We start from the raw sequence: 19,734 nt of genomic DNA, 5'->3' as shown, positions 1-19,734 counted from the left end.
GGTGACACATACATTTTTTTCATTTCAGGAAGCACCATGCACAGGGTACAGACAGAAGTCAAAAGAAGGGATACTAAAGCTCACTTGCCTAGGTCTTATTCAAGATGGGAAATCCTCCATTTTGAGTTTAAAGGTTCCAGTTCAATTATACCTGTGAAACAGCATTAACTATTCTAAAATAAATGAAAAACATGAGTTGCGTTACAAAAATATAATATCCCTATGATATTCCGATCCTTGAAAACAACATGTCACTGCTAACAAATCAAAAACATCTGTTTTCACAACATTAATTGGTCTTATGAGCAATTTGTTGTGGAGCCAAACTTTTAAAAACATAAGAAAAAGAAATCATCAGGATTGGAGAGAAGGTGATGGTGGGAAAGAGAGAACTCAATCCCAGTATGTGTAAACAAACTTGTGCATTTTCTTTAGTTTACTGGAGACATGGCATGTTTGTCAGTTTTACAACATTTCCTAAACTACAGCTAGAGGTGCAAGGTACAAATATGTATAGAATATGATATAAATATATGGTATGATTATATATAGACCATCAGCACCTTGAAACTGCTTAAGCCAGAAAATTTCTGGTCCTTGTGTTATAGAAGTTAGAAAAGATAGCCAGTTAGAATTTGTAGAAACTAAGCTACGTACTCAGGTGCAATAGCCAGGAGCCAATTCACAAATTAAGAGCAAAGGAAAACAAAATCAAGTTTATCAGCAAGTATAAGCACATACCTAAAGCATCTCAGACTTGAGAACAGGCTATTAGTAGCAAGTCCTCTCTGACCTGACTTAATTTGGAGGCACGTGGTTTCCATTACGCTGTTTTTACTGAAGCAGATCTGCACAGTAAGTGGACAGAAAAATTCTGTACAAATTTATACTAGGTGGGGTGGGAGGGTGCTGAGGCTGAAGCCCAAGGATGAGGAATTGAGGAACAAATTCAGTTCATCAAATAAGTAGCAGCATAGTTGGATAAGCTACGTAGTCTTCTGTATACTCAATGCTCTTCCAAGCTCAAGCAAGTTCCTCCATATTATGGACAGAGTGCACACAGGCACATTAATTTATCTAACAAGTACAATTTTGAAACTAAACTCATTAATGTTTGCTGAATTGAGGGTGATACAAAGATGCTAGCACAGGTCTGCTCAGTGCAAATAACACTAACAGTCTATCAAGAGATGGATTTTCCCCTCCTTATTCACAGTGAATATATTTTCCTAAGTCTCTCACCTAATACAGGAATCTTAGAAACATTATTCCTATATGCAAATATTTCCTCAGAGCAGCTGCAACTGTACGGAGGTACTAGAGAAGTATGTTTTTCCCCAGGAAAATACATGTAACTAAAAACTGATAAATTCTAAAAGAGCACCCCAATACATTCTGTAGTCATAAGTTGTGCTGACCAATGTTTTTTCCCTCACATTCACCACATAGACAAAGAGTTTTTCCTCCTAAAATGCAAATTAATTTAAGCTTATGTGATCATTAAATTGTATTTTAGGAGACTAAGGATGCTAATATCATAAATAAAATTTAAACCATGCATATCTTACTAGTTTACCTGTTATAGAATCAAGGAACTATAAATAGGAGTCACCACTGCATAATATATATTTGTCCATATAGGTAATGTATGTCAAATGTGTTTTTCTTTGAATGATTATGTTTACTGATTTATATCAGTGAAAGATGAGAAACATTTGCAGTGAGCTCAATCCTACTTCCCTGAGAAAAAAAACAAAAACAAGAAACAGCACCAGCTGCTTGGCAGGACTCTGCTAGAATGATAACATGGTCTCTGAGTGTTCTTGTTCAAGAAATGGAATTAATTACTGATGAATACTAACACAGCAATAGCACTGACAACTGCATTACCTATACTGTCTAGCAAACAATCTGTTTGCTCATGGTGGCCACTGCTTTAATACAGAGCTTTTCTAAAATTATTTTTCATGTATTGTACTTCTAGAGTAATATTTGAACAAAGTGGTCAACTGTGTCTAAATCTATAAGATGTTTACATTTAGCAAAGATTTGTTGGTAAGAAGAATTTGATATAGCAATAGCATGCAAACTCATTATTAAATCTACCTGAAGCGAAGCACAGAAAAAACATTTTCTTAAATAATATCCATCCACTAACTTGGGTTAATCTTCAGTAGTCATAATTAGAAAATTAGTATGAACAGGTTCTATAGTTCATTCTGCAAAATTTTCATCACTCTCCACTTAACAGATTGTTGTTCATAAGAAATGACACTTATTTCTAAGAGAATGCAGAATGATCAGTCTGAATAAAAAACCCTAAGGGAAGGGGACAAAGGAAGTTCTTACACAGCTGAGAAGACAAGAGTGAAAGAACAGAAAAGACCTAGAGTTATGCAAAAATCTTTATATGAAAAGTGACAAAGGAAAAAACTGCAACCAAAAAAAACCCCAAAACAAAACAAACCCAAGAAAACTCCACACCAAAAAACTCAACCACAAGCTCTGCTGTAATTGTGTGATTGTATAAGTATCTACGCTTTTTTGGATAATGTTCCAGATTTGTTGGTCTGAAAATTTGGACAGAAATCTCATGAGAACAGGCTTTCTGATGATATTTTAGATACTCCCAGGTTATAAGCCTGCCAGAAATAATGCAAGAGCAGCCTTTTTCCATAGTATTTTGGTGCTTCGATTCCAACTCCAGCAAAAGAGTAGGAACTGCAGAGTCATGTGAACTTTAAAGAGAGAGCGATCAGTAATAAAACGCTCTTTCCCCATTCCCCACCAATGTGCAATATGGTACAGCATGAATTTTGGGGAAGACACAAGAGGACTCTGATTTCATTTGAATCACTTCACTAATTTTGAAAAAAGTATTAGTTGGTGCTATTTAAAACAACCACCGGACAGGAGTCACAACTTTATTCAGTTTGTTACCAACTGGTTTTCTAATAAAGATCAAGGATTTCTGTCTTGAGCACTGTGCTGTGACTTCACACACAGGATTCCTGCAGCTTACAGATATAGCTGGTAAATAAAACAGGATGTTACAAAGGTTACCTTCCTCACACAAAACAAGGAAAACAGTTAATTCGTTGAAAGACTGTGAAAAGGGATCTTCTATTGCTAATAATGATAACATGCTTGCTACATTGTGGAAGAAAAAAAACCCAAACAAACCAACAACTCTTGTTTTGTGTTAGTTATCCCTTAACACTGGCTACAATAATAGTTACACTCCTGCAAAGGATCACATAACTAGAATTTCCACATGTATATCTTGCACTTCTTGGAAAGAGGTGCAACTTAGGAACAGGTCTTTTGGTAGCCATGCTCTTACGCAATCAGGATAAAGTCAGTCAAAAGGTATACTTGGGAAACAAAGTTTGTGGCTCAACCGCCCTTTGTATTATCCATATAGGTTTGTTGAGCAAGGATTATTCTAATCTCTGTTTTATTACAACATATACACCCAGGTTATATGGGGAAAACACAGTAAGTTCTTCCAGAGGGTTGCAGAGAAGTGGGAATCCTTCTCCTAAAGATCTGGGGTTACAGACAGCTTTGGAAAGACTCTCAGAGCACCGAAAAGATATAAAGCAAAGATAGATTTGGTTACTCCACAGAGACTATGCTAGAGGAAAAGAGAGCCAATAGGATCACATGGAACACAAAGGAAATGAGAATGAAAATAATTACACTTCAATTTTATTTTTTTTTTTCCTTTTCTGTTTTTAGCTAGAAAACAAGGTCTAGATACTGGCAAATTCACAGGCACACCACTGTTTTGTCTTTGAAAGCTAAGGTTCTTCAACAGTGGGGCAGGAAAGGCAGTTGAATCTCTTCAAACAGACAGCAGTTGCTTGATAACTTGGTGACCTTCCTGTTAAGCCCAAAGGGCCACAAACACATAGAATCCATATGACCCGTGACATCTTCAAACAGTGGAAGTTGTTACCCAAGTGCCCAATGTCAGGAAACAACTGTCTGTCTGTGACAAGCTGAGTTCATCCCCCTCTATGGGACTGGAACTAATTTATTTTCTAATAGAGTATCCTTACAATCTCAAGAGAGAGTCAAGAGAAAAGATTTTTGCAATCAGTTGCAGGTTACCCCATTGGAAACCCAGCTGATTAAAAAAAACAATCACATGAAATCCTTTTGACATGTTCAATGCTCTAAGCATTTAAGTGCTCGCTTTAAAAGGTTACAAATGGATTCTGGAAATCCACATGTATTTCTTGGAGCTTTTTTAGTTCAAAAAATTGCTTACATCCATGCACATAAGATCATGTGGTGTTTTAGGAGGAATACAATAACTATTGTGCTGTAGTTAATGTGACACCAATACTGTTGATTTGCATTAATTAGTTGCTTTATTTTTACATTAAGCAGTGCACGCTCCCCTTCCCATACCAAAAGATATATTAATGTTCTTTCTTAAGTGGATAAAAATTACATTAGGTGTGGAAAATAATTACTGAGCACCCTCTATGTCTCACCTTTCAAAAGGAGTAGTCATGTGTACCCAGTGGACAAAAGACATTTTCTCCAACACATACTTTCTCTTTGGTATCTTCTTGCTGGTCACTAGCTTTTTTCCCCCCACTTATAACTCCCTTTAAATTGTTGCTGGTTTTGCAAACCTTGTTTTGTGCTCTGCGTATCATCCATATAGTTTCACTAAGTATGTAGAACTGTGGGAGTATACTACTTGTGACTTCAAGGATTTTGTAGAATTGAAGACTCAAAAGCCAAATGGAGTCAGAGAGCTGAAGGAAAACAGTTGGTCTCTAACACTTCCAATGAGCCATTTGTCAAACTGGACAAAAACTGTACAGTCTGGAAAAGCTTTTGATGAGTAGCATTAACTCAAATCTCATCAGCTGACACTTCATGTCAGTTAATATATTCCTTAATCTGCAAGAACAAGACTTACATGTATATTCCTGTAGTGGCTGACTCCCCCACCCGCCTTGTCCCTGCATGAGAAAGAAGGCAGCACTGAGACATGCTGTAGGATATTCAGCTGCCAGACTTCCTCCTCACAGTTCTGCTAACCTCAATACTGACCTATAGTACCCTTAGTTTTCCATTCCTTAGGCTCTATTACACAAATATAGCCCAGTATTCCAAATTAGGCTGTTTATTCCAAGAACACGTCTAAGAAAATGATGGGTCTTGACTAAAGGTTGAGACGTTTTCATACAATGCTGAAAACATACGCAGTTTTCACCAGCATCCCAAATCCCTGTGGATTGGTTTCTAGTCTATTCTACTAATCCCTGGATCCCAAACCCAAATTCAGGTCTTCCCAAATTTGACTGAATCCTCTTGCTTGAACTCCTTATTTCACATTAGCTGGAAACCTTCTTAAATGTTAACAATTGTGCTCATTAATGGGTGTCCTTCAGTTAGAGAACCGTTAATTTACTCGCTGAAACAGTCCGCAATTGCTTCAAAGGCCCACTAGGTGCTATTTCTTATCCTCACCTTTTACATCAAATTGACCCTTTCAATTCCAAGTGTTGGAAATTATGGAAAAAATACCCTGTATGTCAAAAAGCAGCACTGTGAAAAACTCATTTTCTTTTTCAAACTTCAAAAGCAAATTATTTCTTTTTTTAAATGACCTATCAAGACTTTCAAATTCAACAGCCCATCATAAGCTTCCATGACTTAATTTTGCTAAGTATGCTAGAGCTAATTTGCAGTTTGATAGTGAAAAATTTCCTGGCTCTTTTTCTCATTACTGTTGATGATAAATAAATAGTGAATACTTACAAAATACATAAATTTATTATAAATATCGTAAAGCAGCTTTCCACAGAACTATTAGATAAAATTTGTATTTCATCAGATTGAACTCTGTTAGAAAACAGGCAGTTTGTAGCCTTACAACACTAATAATAGGGTGCTGACAAATGAAGCAAGCTGGTAAATACGAAGCTTGTTCATAACAAGATTGCACAAGAAAATATACTGTAATGACCCTGTCTTGAACATCCTGTAATAGCCCATTGTTCCTCTCTATTACTCTCATTCAGCAATTTTTCTTAATAGCGGATGCATGGCAGCAAAGGAACCCATGTAATGTGGGACTGCACGTGCACAAATCAGGGCACATAACAGAGGTGAGAAAAAGACCCTGGCACACCCAGAGAAGTTTTGAGTGGGCTGTTAACTGGATGTGAAGCCTTACAAAACAACCCCACATCTTTGCATAACTCGAATAAGACAAGTAAAAATATTTACCTACAAATGCCTGAAGGATTTGTAAACACTGAGAAGATAGGAGAATCATTTTACCTGTGAAGGGCAACAAATGACAAGAATGGGAATGAAAAAGGAAAATCACGGGTTTAAATTCTGAGAGATCATGGAGTCTTATAGTCAGTACATTTAAAGTTAACATGGTAGCAGAAATAGGAAGAATCCTTCCCTCGCACAGATGAAGAAGAGATGTGGTAATAATCATCTTCCATGTGTGACAACTGGATGTTTCACCTTCACTCTGTATGACAAATAATGAACTAAGATATCACTGCAGCTACTGGTATTTTAACTAGATCATGTACTGAAACCCAGCATCTGCTTTTGTTGATAAATTAAAATACCCAATAGACAATTAATTTAGCAACCCTACTGTGAATTCATGTCATACACATAACTCCAGATACAGATTTCAGTTTAGCCACGTGACTATGTATGTAAAGAAATGGCTTTTGACTGACCACAGGATACCTGACTCAGTTTTGTCTCTGCAATTGGAAGATCATGCTAAAGACAACATCATTCCATTTACTGATTTGTTCACAGTTTACTTTCCTATGGGAAATACATTTTGAGGTTCAGATTTTTTTTCTTTGTGCATTTGTCATTCCTTCCAGCATTTTATCTTCCTTGCTTCCCTGCTTCCAGACTTCATCCTTTTAATGTTACTTAGTACTCAAGGAAGCAGCAGTTGGACAACTGTCCAGTTTAAAAACTGTAAATGTTTAAAAATATAAAAGCTTGGAAACCTAGGAAACACAAGGGCTAAAGAAATTGTAAAAATAAAATAAAATAAACGAAACCTCTGGTTTAAGAAGTCCCACATTCCTGCATGGTATAATGCTATTTTTGAACACTTTGGTTTGGCAAATGTGTATCCCCTGAGGAAGCCGAGTTTTCACAGATAACTGTCTATCACGCCAGTCTGTCTTCATTTGACAAAACATCTTTCAACAATATCTTTTCTCCCCTTGCCTGACTTAGAAAACTTACCACAATCGGTCCCACAATCTGCTTTGAATCCAGGCTCTTTTAATGCTCACTTCACCCTAACTTTATACACTTAATCTTATGGATGCCAGTACACATGGACATGCTCTGGTGCCCCAGTGCCCCTGCAGAGACAGCGCAAGTATTTTGCCATCCTTCCAACAAACCTGAATTACTGCCATGTCCTTCACTGAGCTGTAATGTGACTCTAGGAAAAGCTTAGCATGTCAGCAGACTATTTTATCTCTGTAGCTCTAAATAAAAAGTGTCCAATTAAACTACATTGGCTGAATTCTACCCTTGGATCTCACACACAGTTTTTAGAAGAGGGATCTCCTCTAGAGAAGAAATCCTACTTGTACAATCTCTTCTGAAATAATTGGGGGAGGGGGGGAGAAAAAAAAAAAAGGAAAAAAAAAAACCTAGATCCAGCAGCTACCCCAGTAGTTCATACTAAAAGCTTAAAAACATCTGAATGATGGTTTTATAGCTAGTTTCCTAGAAACTCTGAAAACGCTGAGACAGTGCATCCAGCATGAGGTGTAGGGGGACATAAAGCTCTTGTAAAACCATGCTGTGACCTCCGTAATCAATCCAAGAACAACTTTGTCAAGATTTGAGGACTGCTCAGATCACCTCCTTTACTCAGAAATTAATCATTTTCAGTACAAGAAACATACATAAATTTAAATGAATATAAATGAATAACCAATTATTTTACTCCAGACAGAACTGTTCTTCCGATTGCAGCCATTACTCTTGGTTTATATAAAACCTATATTGTGATAGCAAATAGAAATGAACAAATTTTCTATTTCTACTTTGCTCACTGGTGTGTAATTTGTGTCTATGTTAATTACACTTATGACATAACACACAGAAAATGATAGAAGGGATGTAATCTTTCAGATCTCCCTTTGTAAAAACTGATGGAGTATGAGATTCCCCAGCTCTGTGGGGTAAAGAGAACACTGCAATAGCAGAGTTTAACTTGATGGGAGTTCTTACTCTATTTTGCATATTGGTTTGGAAAGTTAGTCTTCTCTGGGATTCTAATTTTCCCTGTTTGTTTTCAGCAGAAAGGCTTTTATTTCCTGATGCACATACATGATTAACTGATTAGAAACATTTTTTTTTAAATTTCTCTTTACACACTTCTTCCAAAACAGAGAAAGAAAAAAAAAAAACCCACAAAGAAAAAAAAAAAACACAAAAAACCCCAAACCCCACACTACACTGGCATGCACATAACCACAAGAAAGGCTACAATTTAGTTCAGTGTTTAAGTGCCCACTTAGCATTAAGCATGTGCTTTTTCCGATTGCTGCTAGCTATGTAGAAAAAAAACACAATCCTGGTGGCCTTCCTTCAATGTTATGATGTAATAAATGACACGTTTAATAAGAAATGCAGAATGGTGGCCATGCAGAGAGTACTTGCATAGCACTCAGGAAAGAGCCTTAATTTTGGCTTTCCTGAACTTGTTTAAACTAACTTTTTCCCGACTAAATACTAAATCAATTTATAAGAGGTTACCGATCTTGATACTCTGTTACGGTACACACATCTGCTGTTCCTCTTTAAGGAGGATGACTATGAATTTCAATATATAGTCATTTATGGAAAGGGTTCTCACCCCCACCTTCCCCTTCCAAGAAACTAGACATGTGAAAACGGACATTTCTCTTTGAGAGGAAGGATAAGGCAGAGGTTAATTTCATCTGCATGAGCCAGTGTAGGATAAGCTTTTAGAAATATTGTCAAGCCACATTCTTAATGCCTGGCAAAGTGACTCATTCAGAGTCATCACAGGAAAGGAAGTTGAATTAAAAAACGGAACAGGATGGAGGCTTAAACAGGAGAAAGAAGTGAGAGAAAGGAAACTGGATTGTTCAAAGTGGCCTGAGGTTACAAGTTCTATAATGAGATGATTTTTTTAAAAAAATAAATGTAAAATATACACATGTAAAATATATATACACACACATTTATGCATATATAAAAATACATGTATGTATGCATGTATTTATAAAAACCCACTTCTTTATATTTGAAGAGAGACTTGTATTTGTGGATTGCCTTCAAAAGCTACCTGCTGAGGTATTTGTTTCAGTACAAGCTGGCATTAACACAGTTCAGGAAATAAACAAGAATCCCCTCTAGAAACCCCCCAATTTTTAACAATCATGCTCCAATTCCACACAATATGGAACCCACAGAATATGGAGTTATAAACTCATGTAAAATTCCACCAGAATGCAACAAGCACATTGTTATACCATTCCCTGAAGTAACACTCTGTGCAATAAACAAGACTTTTTTTCTATTTTTTTCCCAAAAAGCACAGCTTGTACTTTCTTGTACTAGCAGCTCAGGGCAACATGAAAAAGTTTCTCCAAATATTTTTTACTGTGAAACCTACCACATCACCTATCATGTCAAAAATATCACGACAGCCACCTATCGTGTCAATTTTAGCTAATTCAATCAGAAAACAATATGTAAACAGTTTCAGTAAATATGTTCACTGGCAGCAGCCCACTGCAGAGCACCTCCTTGGATTCATCATAACTGAAAACACATTACTTGTGTAACTAGAATTTCCTTTGACAAAAAGAGTAATTTTGGTTCCCAGAGAAGCCGACAAAAGCATTTTTAATATCATGAAGGCAATATTTAACTGTTTCACAGCTCTTTATGTTTCAAAACTGACACCTGTGAGTAAAACTTCTCATTGTATAGTCTAATACTAACTCTTGTGTCATTTTTCATGTTCAAAGGGATACACGGGAAGACAAATACACCCGTTATATCACGTAATTAAAAAAAGAAAGTTAATAATTAAGAAGGCATGCATGGGCAAAAGATTATCCTAGAAAAATGTATTAGAATAAACACTTTTAAATTTTACATCTCCTCTCCCAAGCAAATTTATCTCTGTTTGTGAAATATTCCTTATTTAATCCCCAGAGTGACACCTGCTGGATTTCCCTAACAGGAACAAATGAGCCAATATCCCCATTTTACAGAACATTTCAGGATAATCATTGCAAAAATGTGGCCTTTTAGTAATCAAAGGTTACACAGTATCATTTTTTTTGATCCATTTAGGTCAGTAAATACATACATAGATGCAACCATAGAGGAAACAAGTATGATGTCTAAAGCTCTTGTTCATTTTTGAAATACGTATTTTAAAATTTCTGTCCAGGAAGGATTATTTATTGGGAGATAAACTATATTCATTTATGATAACATTAATACGAAAAACATTTTAAAGCCTAAAACAAATGAGTTTTTTTATAACAAATATGTTCTCAGTACATCTTTTGCTTTAGTTTAATGAAACTCTATCAGCATTAGCAGAATTAAAATAATACTAATTTATTAAAATTAATTTCCAAGACTTTACCACTGTAATGGGGAAGGAAAAAAGTGAGGGGAAAATCTAAATGGTAGTACAAAGAGCGATACTTTATGCCCATACAAGCATCAAGGTTGTGCAGTTTCCAGGCTCAGAATTATCAAAGAACATGTGGAAAAGATGGTAATAGTTTTTAGGAACTAAAAAGATATTCAGCCTAAACACAGCTGATGGCATACAACAGCATATGAGGTAGCTGCTTCAAACATAATAATAGTTTTAAGAAAATTACTAATCACTGTGTTTCGCTCCTTGTCCTTGGTATTATATGAGAAGTCAGACTGGTACAGGCTTCATTAATCCAAACTCTGTCACTAATTTTGTTTGGGATATTTTTTAAATAAGGCCCGCATGATCCAGGCATAAATCCAGAAATACAACATTGTTTTATTTTTCTAAAATTCAATTACCATCTTAATGGTCAGCTACAGCTTAATAGTGGCCAAAACTGTCAGAAAAGTCTTGGGTGACATCTATGCTATAATTAAAAGGTAACAGCTTCAGAGACACATGCAAATTTACACCAGTTGAGAATCTGTTTTCTCTTCTTGAAGTGAGTACACTGATTCTCTCATGGAAAGTCTTTTTTAAATGCATTACATTCAGTTAAGTGCATTTCAAATGCATCTTTCCAAGGAAAAGCAACGCTAAATAAATCACTTCTGTTCTTTTGGACAGCGTATACTGCAGCAATGATTGAAAGTGTTTGCACAGAACTAGGACAGAAAAAGAATGGCTTTGCTGGGAAAATGTAAACAGTATAAGCAAGCTTGGGAGAGTAAGGCAGATATGCATGAGAGAGAACCGTGGAGACAAGACTTTGAAAATGCAAAAGTTTAGCCTTCCAGTTTTGCCCAGATTCTAAAACAGGACAAAAAGAAAAAGTATTTCTAAAAACAAATGGAAACAAATTTAATGGAAACAAAAAAAATGCAACGGCTCTAATGGAAAAAAATTTAGTAAGAAGATCTTCTATTGTACTGCACTGGCTGTGGAATTCTCCCTTAAGATAACAGGTAAGTAACAGGCCAATTTCTGCTGTTCTTTGTGCAAGCGTATTACACTGAAAACATCAGAATTGCCAATGTGAGTACAAAAAAGAAAAAAAATGTGCTGTGAACAGCCATGGAAAGCTTTCTCCTTTTTCTTTTAAATATTAAAAGAAAACAAGATTCAAATGTGTTCAATTTAAAATATTAACATCCATGACTCACAGTTTTCTAAACAAAGGGTGAGGTTTAGGACTAATTTACTTTGAAAATCTCTTTTAAAACATACATGTTCTCTCTTTCGTTGATACATTAGGAATAATAAAAGTCAGCATGATACCGACCCGCATATACTGTACATATGTACATAGAAATATTATATATATTATTACATGTCTAATACACATAAACACATACACAAAAACACTTCCAGATTTATTTTACTGATTAAAAGTTATTTGTTTGTCAACTCACATCTGTTTTGGTAATAGAAGTAGTCATTCCTTCCTTGACACAGTGATATCAAGGATATAGTTAATTCCAGAGCTCTGACACTTTGCTACACCAAAGACTTAAAATATGTCCCAGTAACAGAACAGTTACATGAGCAACTAAGAGACTGTTTTCTATAAGTGTAAAGCTTAACCAAGGAAACTACTACATATGAAACTCAATGACATAGCTACACATGCTTTTAGAACAGAGGTGACTGTAACGCTGAGGTAATGCCAATATTGTATATACACTCTATAGGAGTGACAGCTAATCAGAAGCACAAAAAGAATTTTGCTAGCAGATCAAGAACACTGTAAACACATTGGGAGCAGATGGGAACAACTTCTTAAAGAGAAATTATATTTTGTATTCCTAACTGTAGACTTGGACTTCTCACTGGAGAAATTCCTTCAAACGCTTTCATAAATAGCCCGTGTTATGTTCAGTATTTACTATAGAAGTGACTAGATATATACTTTTTAAATATCGCTATAAACATGTTATTATTAAAAACATATTGATAGCAATAGTTTCTTCCACATGACTGTGGACTGGTCTGAACCTTTTATTGATATGATTTTGTGGTCTCCTGTGGGCTCAATCCTACCCAGCTCTTGCACATGCTAGGAATGCTATTCGAAGCAGCTGATTAACTCGAACGCAGAGAATATAGAATTAGCAATTATATTGGTGGCAAAGAAAATGTATTAGTGTGCTTTCTTCCTTCAGTTTTGTTCTTAATTGTATCCTAGTCTAAACCTGGATTGCAATGCCCAGACAGCCCACAGAGCAATACTGCGTTCCCAGAGTAGGTCTGTTTATTTAGACATTAGTTGCCAAGAATGAGACACGCAGGTTTGTGTTTTTCAACTTGAGCATTCAAATAGAAGTTATCAAAATAATGACGTAATAGAATAATAGAAAATAATAAAGTAACAGAAGTTATCAGAAGGCGGCTGCCAACAGACTTCAGAACGCAAGAGACTGGATGGGTGATGTATGTATAATTCCTTCAACAGAAAAATACTCACATTTATAATATCTTGCCCTTTGACAGTCAGTGGGAAAATTCCCACTGGCTCTCAGCGGGCCAGTATTTCAAGAGTTGTGTTGTATCAGGAAAAGCCTATTCAAAGGGACAAACACTACATTTCTTAATCCAGAGCAAGACTCCAGCTGATCAGGAATTCAGAGTACAATAACATTTGAAGTTGACAGGACATATATCACTCAATTCTTGAACTTGCAGTGCATGTCATATATTCAGGTACTTAGTTTTGTCCACTAAAAAGTGCAGTCGCGCTGCTCTACATCACTATCCTGCCAGTGTCTTTTCTTAATCTGCAAATAATGTAGATTCTGGCATTAAACCTGCAAACACATATGTGCCTGACACTTCCTATGTGGGCAGTCCCACCACAACCTTAAGCAGTTACTTGAGAAGAGCATAAAATAAGACTCTAAATCATATAGCTGAAATACTTCTGAAGACAGTTGTTCCTACTGCACTGATCATTAAAACAACATCAACGCTTTTTATCTGGTGTCATCTTGTTTGATTTAGTGTCACCGAGTGCCTTTTGTGCTGAGGACTTTTGAAGTCAGATAAAGACGTTGGGATTGCTCCTATATGCAGTGAAGCCCATGAGAGTTTAAGCAGACTTTTACAAAAGTAAATACTGCGAAAATACAGATCACTTTTTCATTGAGAATTTCAGACAGTATTGCAGCATGTGTACTTTGAAAGAGCACACATGGGTTCAGATCTGGTCTTATTCATATTTATCCAGATCTAGTGTGACCGTCGAAAGGACCTCAGATTCAGAGCACAACAACCAGGCTTTTAGCACATCACTGATCTGAACGGGTTCAAAACGATTACTGCAAATGAATGACAATATCCCCAGTATGCACAATATGACTGGAAAGACTCTGCACTGGCACAATTCTAAGAGCAGCAAAATCCGGCCGCAGGATACCTGGCATAAATTTATTAAGGTAGAAAGCAAAAAACCTCAGCTATTGTTATTAATATTTAAATCTCGGCCCCTATAAAACGTATGGATGACTAAATGAATCATTGTAGATCAAATCCAAGCGTGATTTATAGCCTGTACTTTTTCTTAACTATCCCTTAGAAACAAGATTTCTTTTCCTGATTCTGCAGATCCACTGCTTACACACAAAAGCAAATGCCTAGAGGTAGCAATCTCAGTCATGCAACCGTATTTGTAAAAACGGGGGATATCCCATCTGTGTTGGAAAACTGAAGAAGTGGCAAGACTCCTAACCGTCTCTCAGCTGATACTGGCACAGAATCACACACTTCCCACTGTTCAATAGTTTCTCAAGGAAATGAAATAGCGGACAATTACCTTTCAATAAATCAGTTCGGCGTTTGCGGGAAAAATCTCAAACAGTAACAGCCCGGCACGCGTACAAGCTTCAAACTCGAGCTTTTTATCAAGGAAACAGAAAGCTCAAACAAAACAGAAGCTTTATCTTTTTAGTCGTGGAATTACAATACAAAACTTAATTATGAAATAACTCAAGTATGACCTCTTTCCGGTACAATAGCGTCAATGAGATTAAAGGAATATTCAGTACGAAAATCTACACCACTTTGTCACCTAATTCAGCCTCTCTTGGAAGAGCTCCAGTTGTATTGAATTAGTCTTAAGGACCCTTTTCAAACCAACGAGCCTCTAATTCTCTCCAGATGCAACGACAGGAATTTGGTTGGCAAATATGAGAGGTTTTTAGACAGAATCCTTTATGTGCCGATTAGGATATTTTTACCTCCCTTTCTATTTATCGGTGATTACTTCCTCAAGGATATATTACAACAACACCAGCTATAAAATCAACTCAATATTTCGCTCACTAAAAATAAACGAAGCTTTCCCTCAGGCATACCCCCTTCTCCCTGCAGATTACATCCCCCCGAGGTTAACTCGACGCGCACTCGGGTGGCCCCAAACCCCCCATTCTCCGGTGAAAGCACACGCGCAGCCAGGACTCACCACGCCGAGTCGTGCGGGAACGCTTTCAGAGCGACCAGGCTGATTTCCCTCGCCGGCGAGGGCGGCAGGCGATGCCGCGTTCCCCCGTGCCTTGCCTCGCCTGCCTCCCAGTCCCGTCGGCCGGCCGGAGCGCAGCGGTGCCCCGACCCCGCCGCCGGGCGAGCGCCGCGGCCGCGCCTGCTGCTGCCGGGCGAGCGGAGCGCCGCGGCGGGCAGCGCCGGCAGCCTCCCGGGCGGGCGGGCGGCACGGCAGCGCTTCCTGTTACATCACCCCGACCCCGCCCGCAGCCGCCCCGAAGTTACTTTTGGCTCTCAAAGGGCTGGTCCCGGGGCAGCCAGGCTCCGCCGGCGCTCCCCGGCGGGAGCGGGGCCGCCCGCGGCCGGCGGCGGCTCCTGCGCGGGGCGGGCTGTCCGCACCTCGCCCCCGGTCGCTGCCGCTCGGCCGCCCCGGGCAAGGGCTAAGGCGCCGAAACGGGTCGGGAAATAGGCGCGGAGAGGACCACAGGACCTGTCTGTGTACGGAGAGATGCCTCCTCCTCCGCCTCCCCCTCGAACTAGACCCAGAGAAATAAATCAGAGGCAAACAGTGCTCACGAGCGGCGTGACTGACCTGACCCGCCTCTGCCAGAAACCGCGGGGCCGCGTTGTGTCCCATACTGTAAGTGCTGGAAAGCTCTACAGAGACATACTTCCATTCCTGAAATGCATCCTGCTGCATGCCTCAGATGTAAAACTGCATTAAAGGTCAGAACCAAAGTTTCAAAATCAAGCAAGTGCGTAATTTAAAATGCCACTTTGTTTTGTACCCAAGGAAAAAAAAAAACACCCCACCTGTAAATAAGTCTTTGAAATACCAAGGGTAGAAAAAAGGCAGCAGGAACATTACTGCTGCTGCACAGATCTCTAGGCTGCATTTCTTTAATGATTAGAAAGCACGAGTAGGAGCTGCCTGGTTTGAAAACTGCCATAATTGACAAGACAAAATTAACGTCTGTCCTTCTACTACCTTCGAAGAATTCTGTATCAGGACCTAAAATGTGTCTTAGAGCATTTGTCACTTATTCTTTGTACAGCTGATGCCTGTGCTATAGGCAATCTGTGCTCTCTAAATCCACAGACAGTTGCTGTGTGCACATGACAATACCATGCTGAGCAAATGGGGAGTTCACGGAGCACTGAGCTCAAATAACACTAACACCTGTAACACCAGTGCTCCTTATGGAAGGCCATAAGGACCTCCCAAAGGTCGTGGTTTTGTAAGTGCTCATCAAAATAATAACCATTAAATGTGCTCACGAAACAAGATAAAGTACTCTGCTTGCTTCTCACTACCTGTTGCTCATCCACTCTTTTTACCAGCAGAAATGTTTGTAGAATGTGTTCCGAACTGGGTGAGTGAATTCATCTGGCCATTGAAGAATCTTTTCCTCAAAAATGAAAACAGCAAGAAACCTAAAACTAAGGAAAAAAAAGAAACAAAACCCAAAACAGAAAACAACCACCCCAAGCCAGGGTCAGGAAAAACTGGAAGAGGGAAAAGGGGGGCAGAAATACTTTAAATCCATACAGTCACTGGATAATATGAATTGTGAAATCACACTCTAGGGTCACTAAAAGAGCAGGCATATGACTTTAATACTCATTTGGCACATGCGAGTGTTGGTGCTTCTAGGATCTTACATCAACAGGACAATGTCTGAGTTTTATAATCAGTGAAGAACTAAGAACTGGCACTCTAAACTTCTAGGCAATGTAAACAGATACAAACTGGGGATTAGCTCTGATTCTGAATACTGACGGAAATGAACTTCTCTGAAATAAACAGCGTCACCTCAGGTAGTGGAATTTCATCAGAAGTGAGCCTGATTATTTTAGTGTATTATTTTAGACCAATTAGGTCTAGGCTGTAGACTACAACAGGGTATGTTATACACTGTAACCTACAAAATAATCCATGTATTCCCGCCAAGCACACATGTTCAAAACAGACATTTGAATTAACTGGAAGATTTATCACACAGGCCGCGTGTCATGTCAAATTCAGTGGAGTTGTGTGGGGTTTGGGTTTTTATTTTAGTTCGGAAGTCTTACATTCTACTTATTTAGCTATCATTGGAACTTTCTGACTTCTCTACAGGTATCTGAGACATCACAGCTGGTGCAGTTTGCACTTCAGAGACACGGAGAGGCCCCATACTACTTCAGCTACCCCTGGTCTGGCTGAAAGGCCCGGGAATGACAGTCCCAAGGGGGTCTACATGAGCATGACTAACTGTACTTTACCCAAAGAAGGCTTAAAACCACGTGAAGAAATAAAGCCAATTCCACCACTTACCACAAATTTTGATCAGATCTGAAAAGTTCAGGGGTACATACGGTTTTGCAAACAACGAGACTACTCATGGTCGGCTGGGAGAACCCCTCTCTCCAGCACTGCCGCTGTGACAAATGCGGGGACCGTCGGGGTAGGCTGTTTTTTCCCCAATTTTCCTTTCGGACAGACAGAGGAGCGCAGCGCAGCGCTGGCCGGCCCGGCGGCGGTCCGTGGGGCGGTCCGTGGGGCGGTCCGTGGGCGGTCCGTAGGCGGTCCGTGGGGTCCCCACGGCGTGGCGCGGCGCGGCGCTGCCACCTGGCGCCCGGTGGCCGGGCTGCGCCCACCCGCGCCCCGCGGCAGCCGCTGGGCCGCGGCCCCGCTCCCACAGCCGTCTGCACCCCGCCGTACCCCGCCAGCTGAGGAATCGGGCAAGCCGAGGGGCTCTCGTCCGTGTGTCTCTGCAGAGAGACCCGGACAGGCTGGAGCGATGGGCTGAGGCCAACTGTAGGAGTTTCAATAAGGCCAAATGCCGGGTGCTGCACTTGGGCCACAACAACCCCCAGCAGCGCTATAGGCTTGGGGAGGAGTGGCTGGAGAGCTGCCAGTCAGAGAGGGACCTGAGGGTGTTGATTGACAGCCGGCTGAACAGGAGCCAGCAGTGTGCCCAGGTGGCCAAGAAGGCCAATGGCATCCTGGCTTGTATCACAAATAGCGTGGCCAACAGGGACAGGGAAGGGATCTTACCCCTGTACTCGGCACTGGTGAGGCCGCACCTCGATTACTGTGTTCAGTTTTGGGCCCCTCACTCCAAAAAGGACATTGAATTCCTCGAGCATGTCCAGAGAAGGGCAACGAAGCTGGTGAAGGGTCTGGAGCACATGTTGTACGAGGAACAGCTGAGGGAACTGGGGGGGTTTAGTCTGGAGAAGAGGAGGCTGAGGGGAGACTGGGAGTGTCAGCTCTGTGCAGCTGTGGGAGATTCAATATGATTCAAATCATGTGTTACTGGTAAATGATTAAGAGGCAAGTCGGCACTGGCCTGTCAGCCCTGCACAGCTGTGGGACATTCAATACTTAAGAGCCAAATTGACATCAGCTGGTCAGCTCAGCCAGAGAGCTCAGTTTGGGGAGCTGGGTGAAGGTGGAGAACTCTGCTTGAGAGAACACTGCTTGGTGAACCAGGCAGGAGCTCTGTTCTTTGCTGGCTTGGAGAAGCAGCAAAGTTGAAGGAGAAATAGTCCTTGGAAGAGAGATACCAGGATGTGCTAGTGTGGTGAAGAAAATGGCAGCACTGAGACTGCCTGTGTGGTATGGAACTGTTTGTGGAATAAGAGTGTTGATGACCATTTAGCTGCTGATTTGCTTATCATGAAGTAAGAGCTAAGGTAGCAAGAGCATAAGTATGTACCATTTTAATAATAAAGGATTTTCCTTCTGCACTTCAATGGAGAGACTGTGCCTCAGTTGCCACAGGAGACCTCATCGCCCTCTACAACTACCTGAAAGGAGGGTGCAGAGAACTGGGGATGAGTCTCTTTAACGAAGTAACAAGCGATAGGACAAGAGGGAATGGCCTCAAGTTGTGACAGGGAAGGTTTAGACTGGATATTAGGAAGTATTTCTTTACAGAACGGGTTGTTTGGCGTTAGAATGGGCTGCCCATGGAGGTGGTGGAGTCCCCATCCCTGGAAGTGTTTAAGAGTTGGGTTGACATAGTGCTGAGGGATATGGTGGAGTTGAGAACGGTCAGTGTGAGGTTAACGGTTGTACTAAATGATCTTCAAGGGCTTTTCCAACTTTGATTCTGTGATTCTGTGTGTCAGGTCCCTGCGACGCAGGGTGCCTACCTTGCCCATGGTCAGGGACAGAGCAGTCAGTCAAAAAACTCCTTGACAAGTGACTGTTAGGACCCGGACTGGGAGCCCAAGGAGTCATAAAGGTTCTGTAATCCCCTCAGGTTAAATTAAGGTGAAGTGACACCAGACGACCAGCTGTTTTACTTACAGTAGAAACAGCTTAAACTTGGAAAAGGATAGAAAGCAATGTGGTCTCTTGTAAATCAACAAGAAAGAAAAGAAGAAAGGAAAGAAAAGAAAAAGGAAGGGGAGAAAGAGAGTCCAGATCACCACTCCAGGTTCCAGCATTGTCTCAGATCCAGTAATCTTGGGTTGTGGGTGCACACACAGCAAAGTTTTCTGTTGCCCTTTAAGTTCATCTTGTCAGT

General features: G+C 39.9%; 1 protein-coding gene across 1 annotated transcript in view; it reads right to left on the bottom strand.

Moving 5' to 3' along the window:
* Nucleotides 1–15,396, bottom strand: part of CALCRL (calcitonin receptor like receptor) — a 67,024-nt gene extending 51,628 nt beyond the window's left edge. The window contains exon 1 of the mRNA XM_074829655.1: nucleotides 15,198–15,396. The gene's annotated coding sequence lies outside the window, so the exon portion shown is untranslated. The remainder of the gene's footprint in view (nucleotides 1–15,197) is intronic.
* Between the last annotated feature and the right edge of the window lie 4,338 nt (nucleotides 15,397–19,734).

The sequence above is a fragment of the Strix aluco genome, chromosome 6 (assembly GCF_031877795.1).
Source record: "Strix aluco isolate bStrAlu1 chromosome 6, bStrAlu1.hap1, whole genome shotgun sequence".
In the NCBI taxonomy this organism is placed as follows: Eukaryota; Metazoa; Chordata; class Aves; order Strigiformes; family Strigidae; genus Strix; species Strix aluco.
This window is presented reverse-complemented; position numbering and strand designations above follow the sequence as displayed.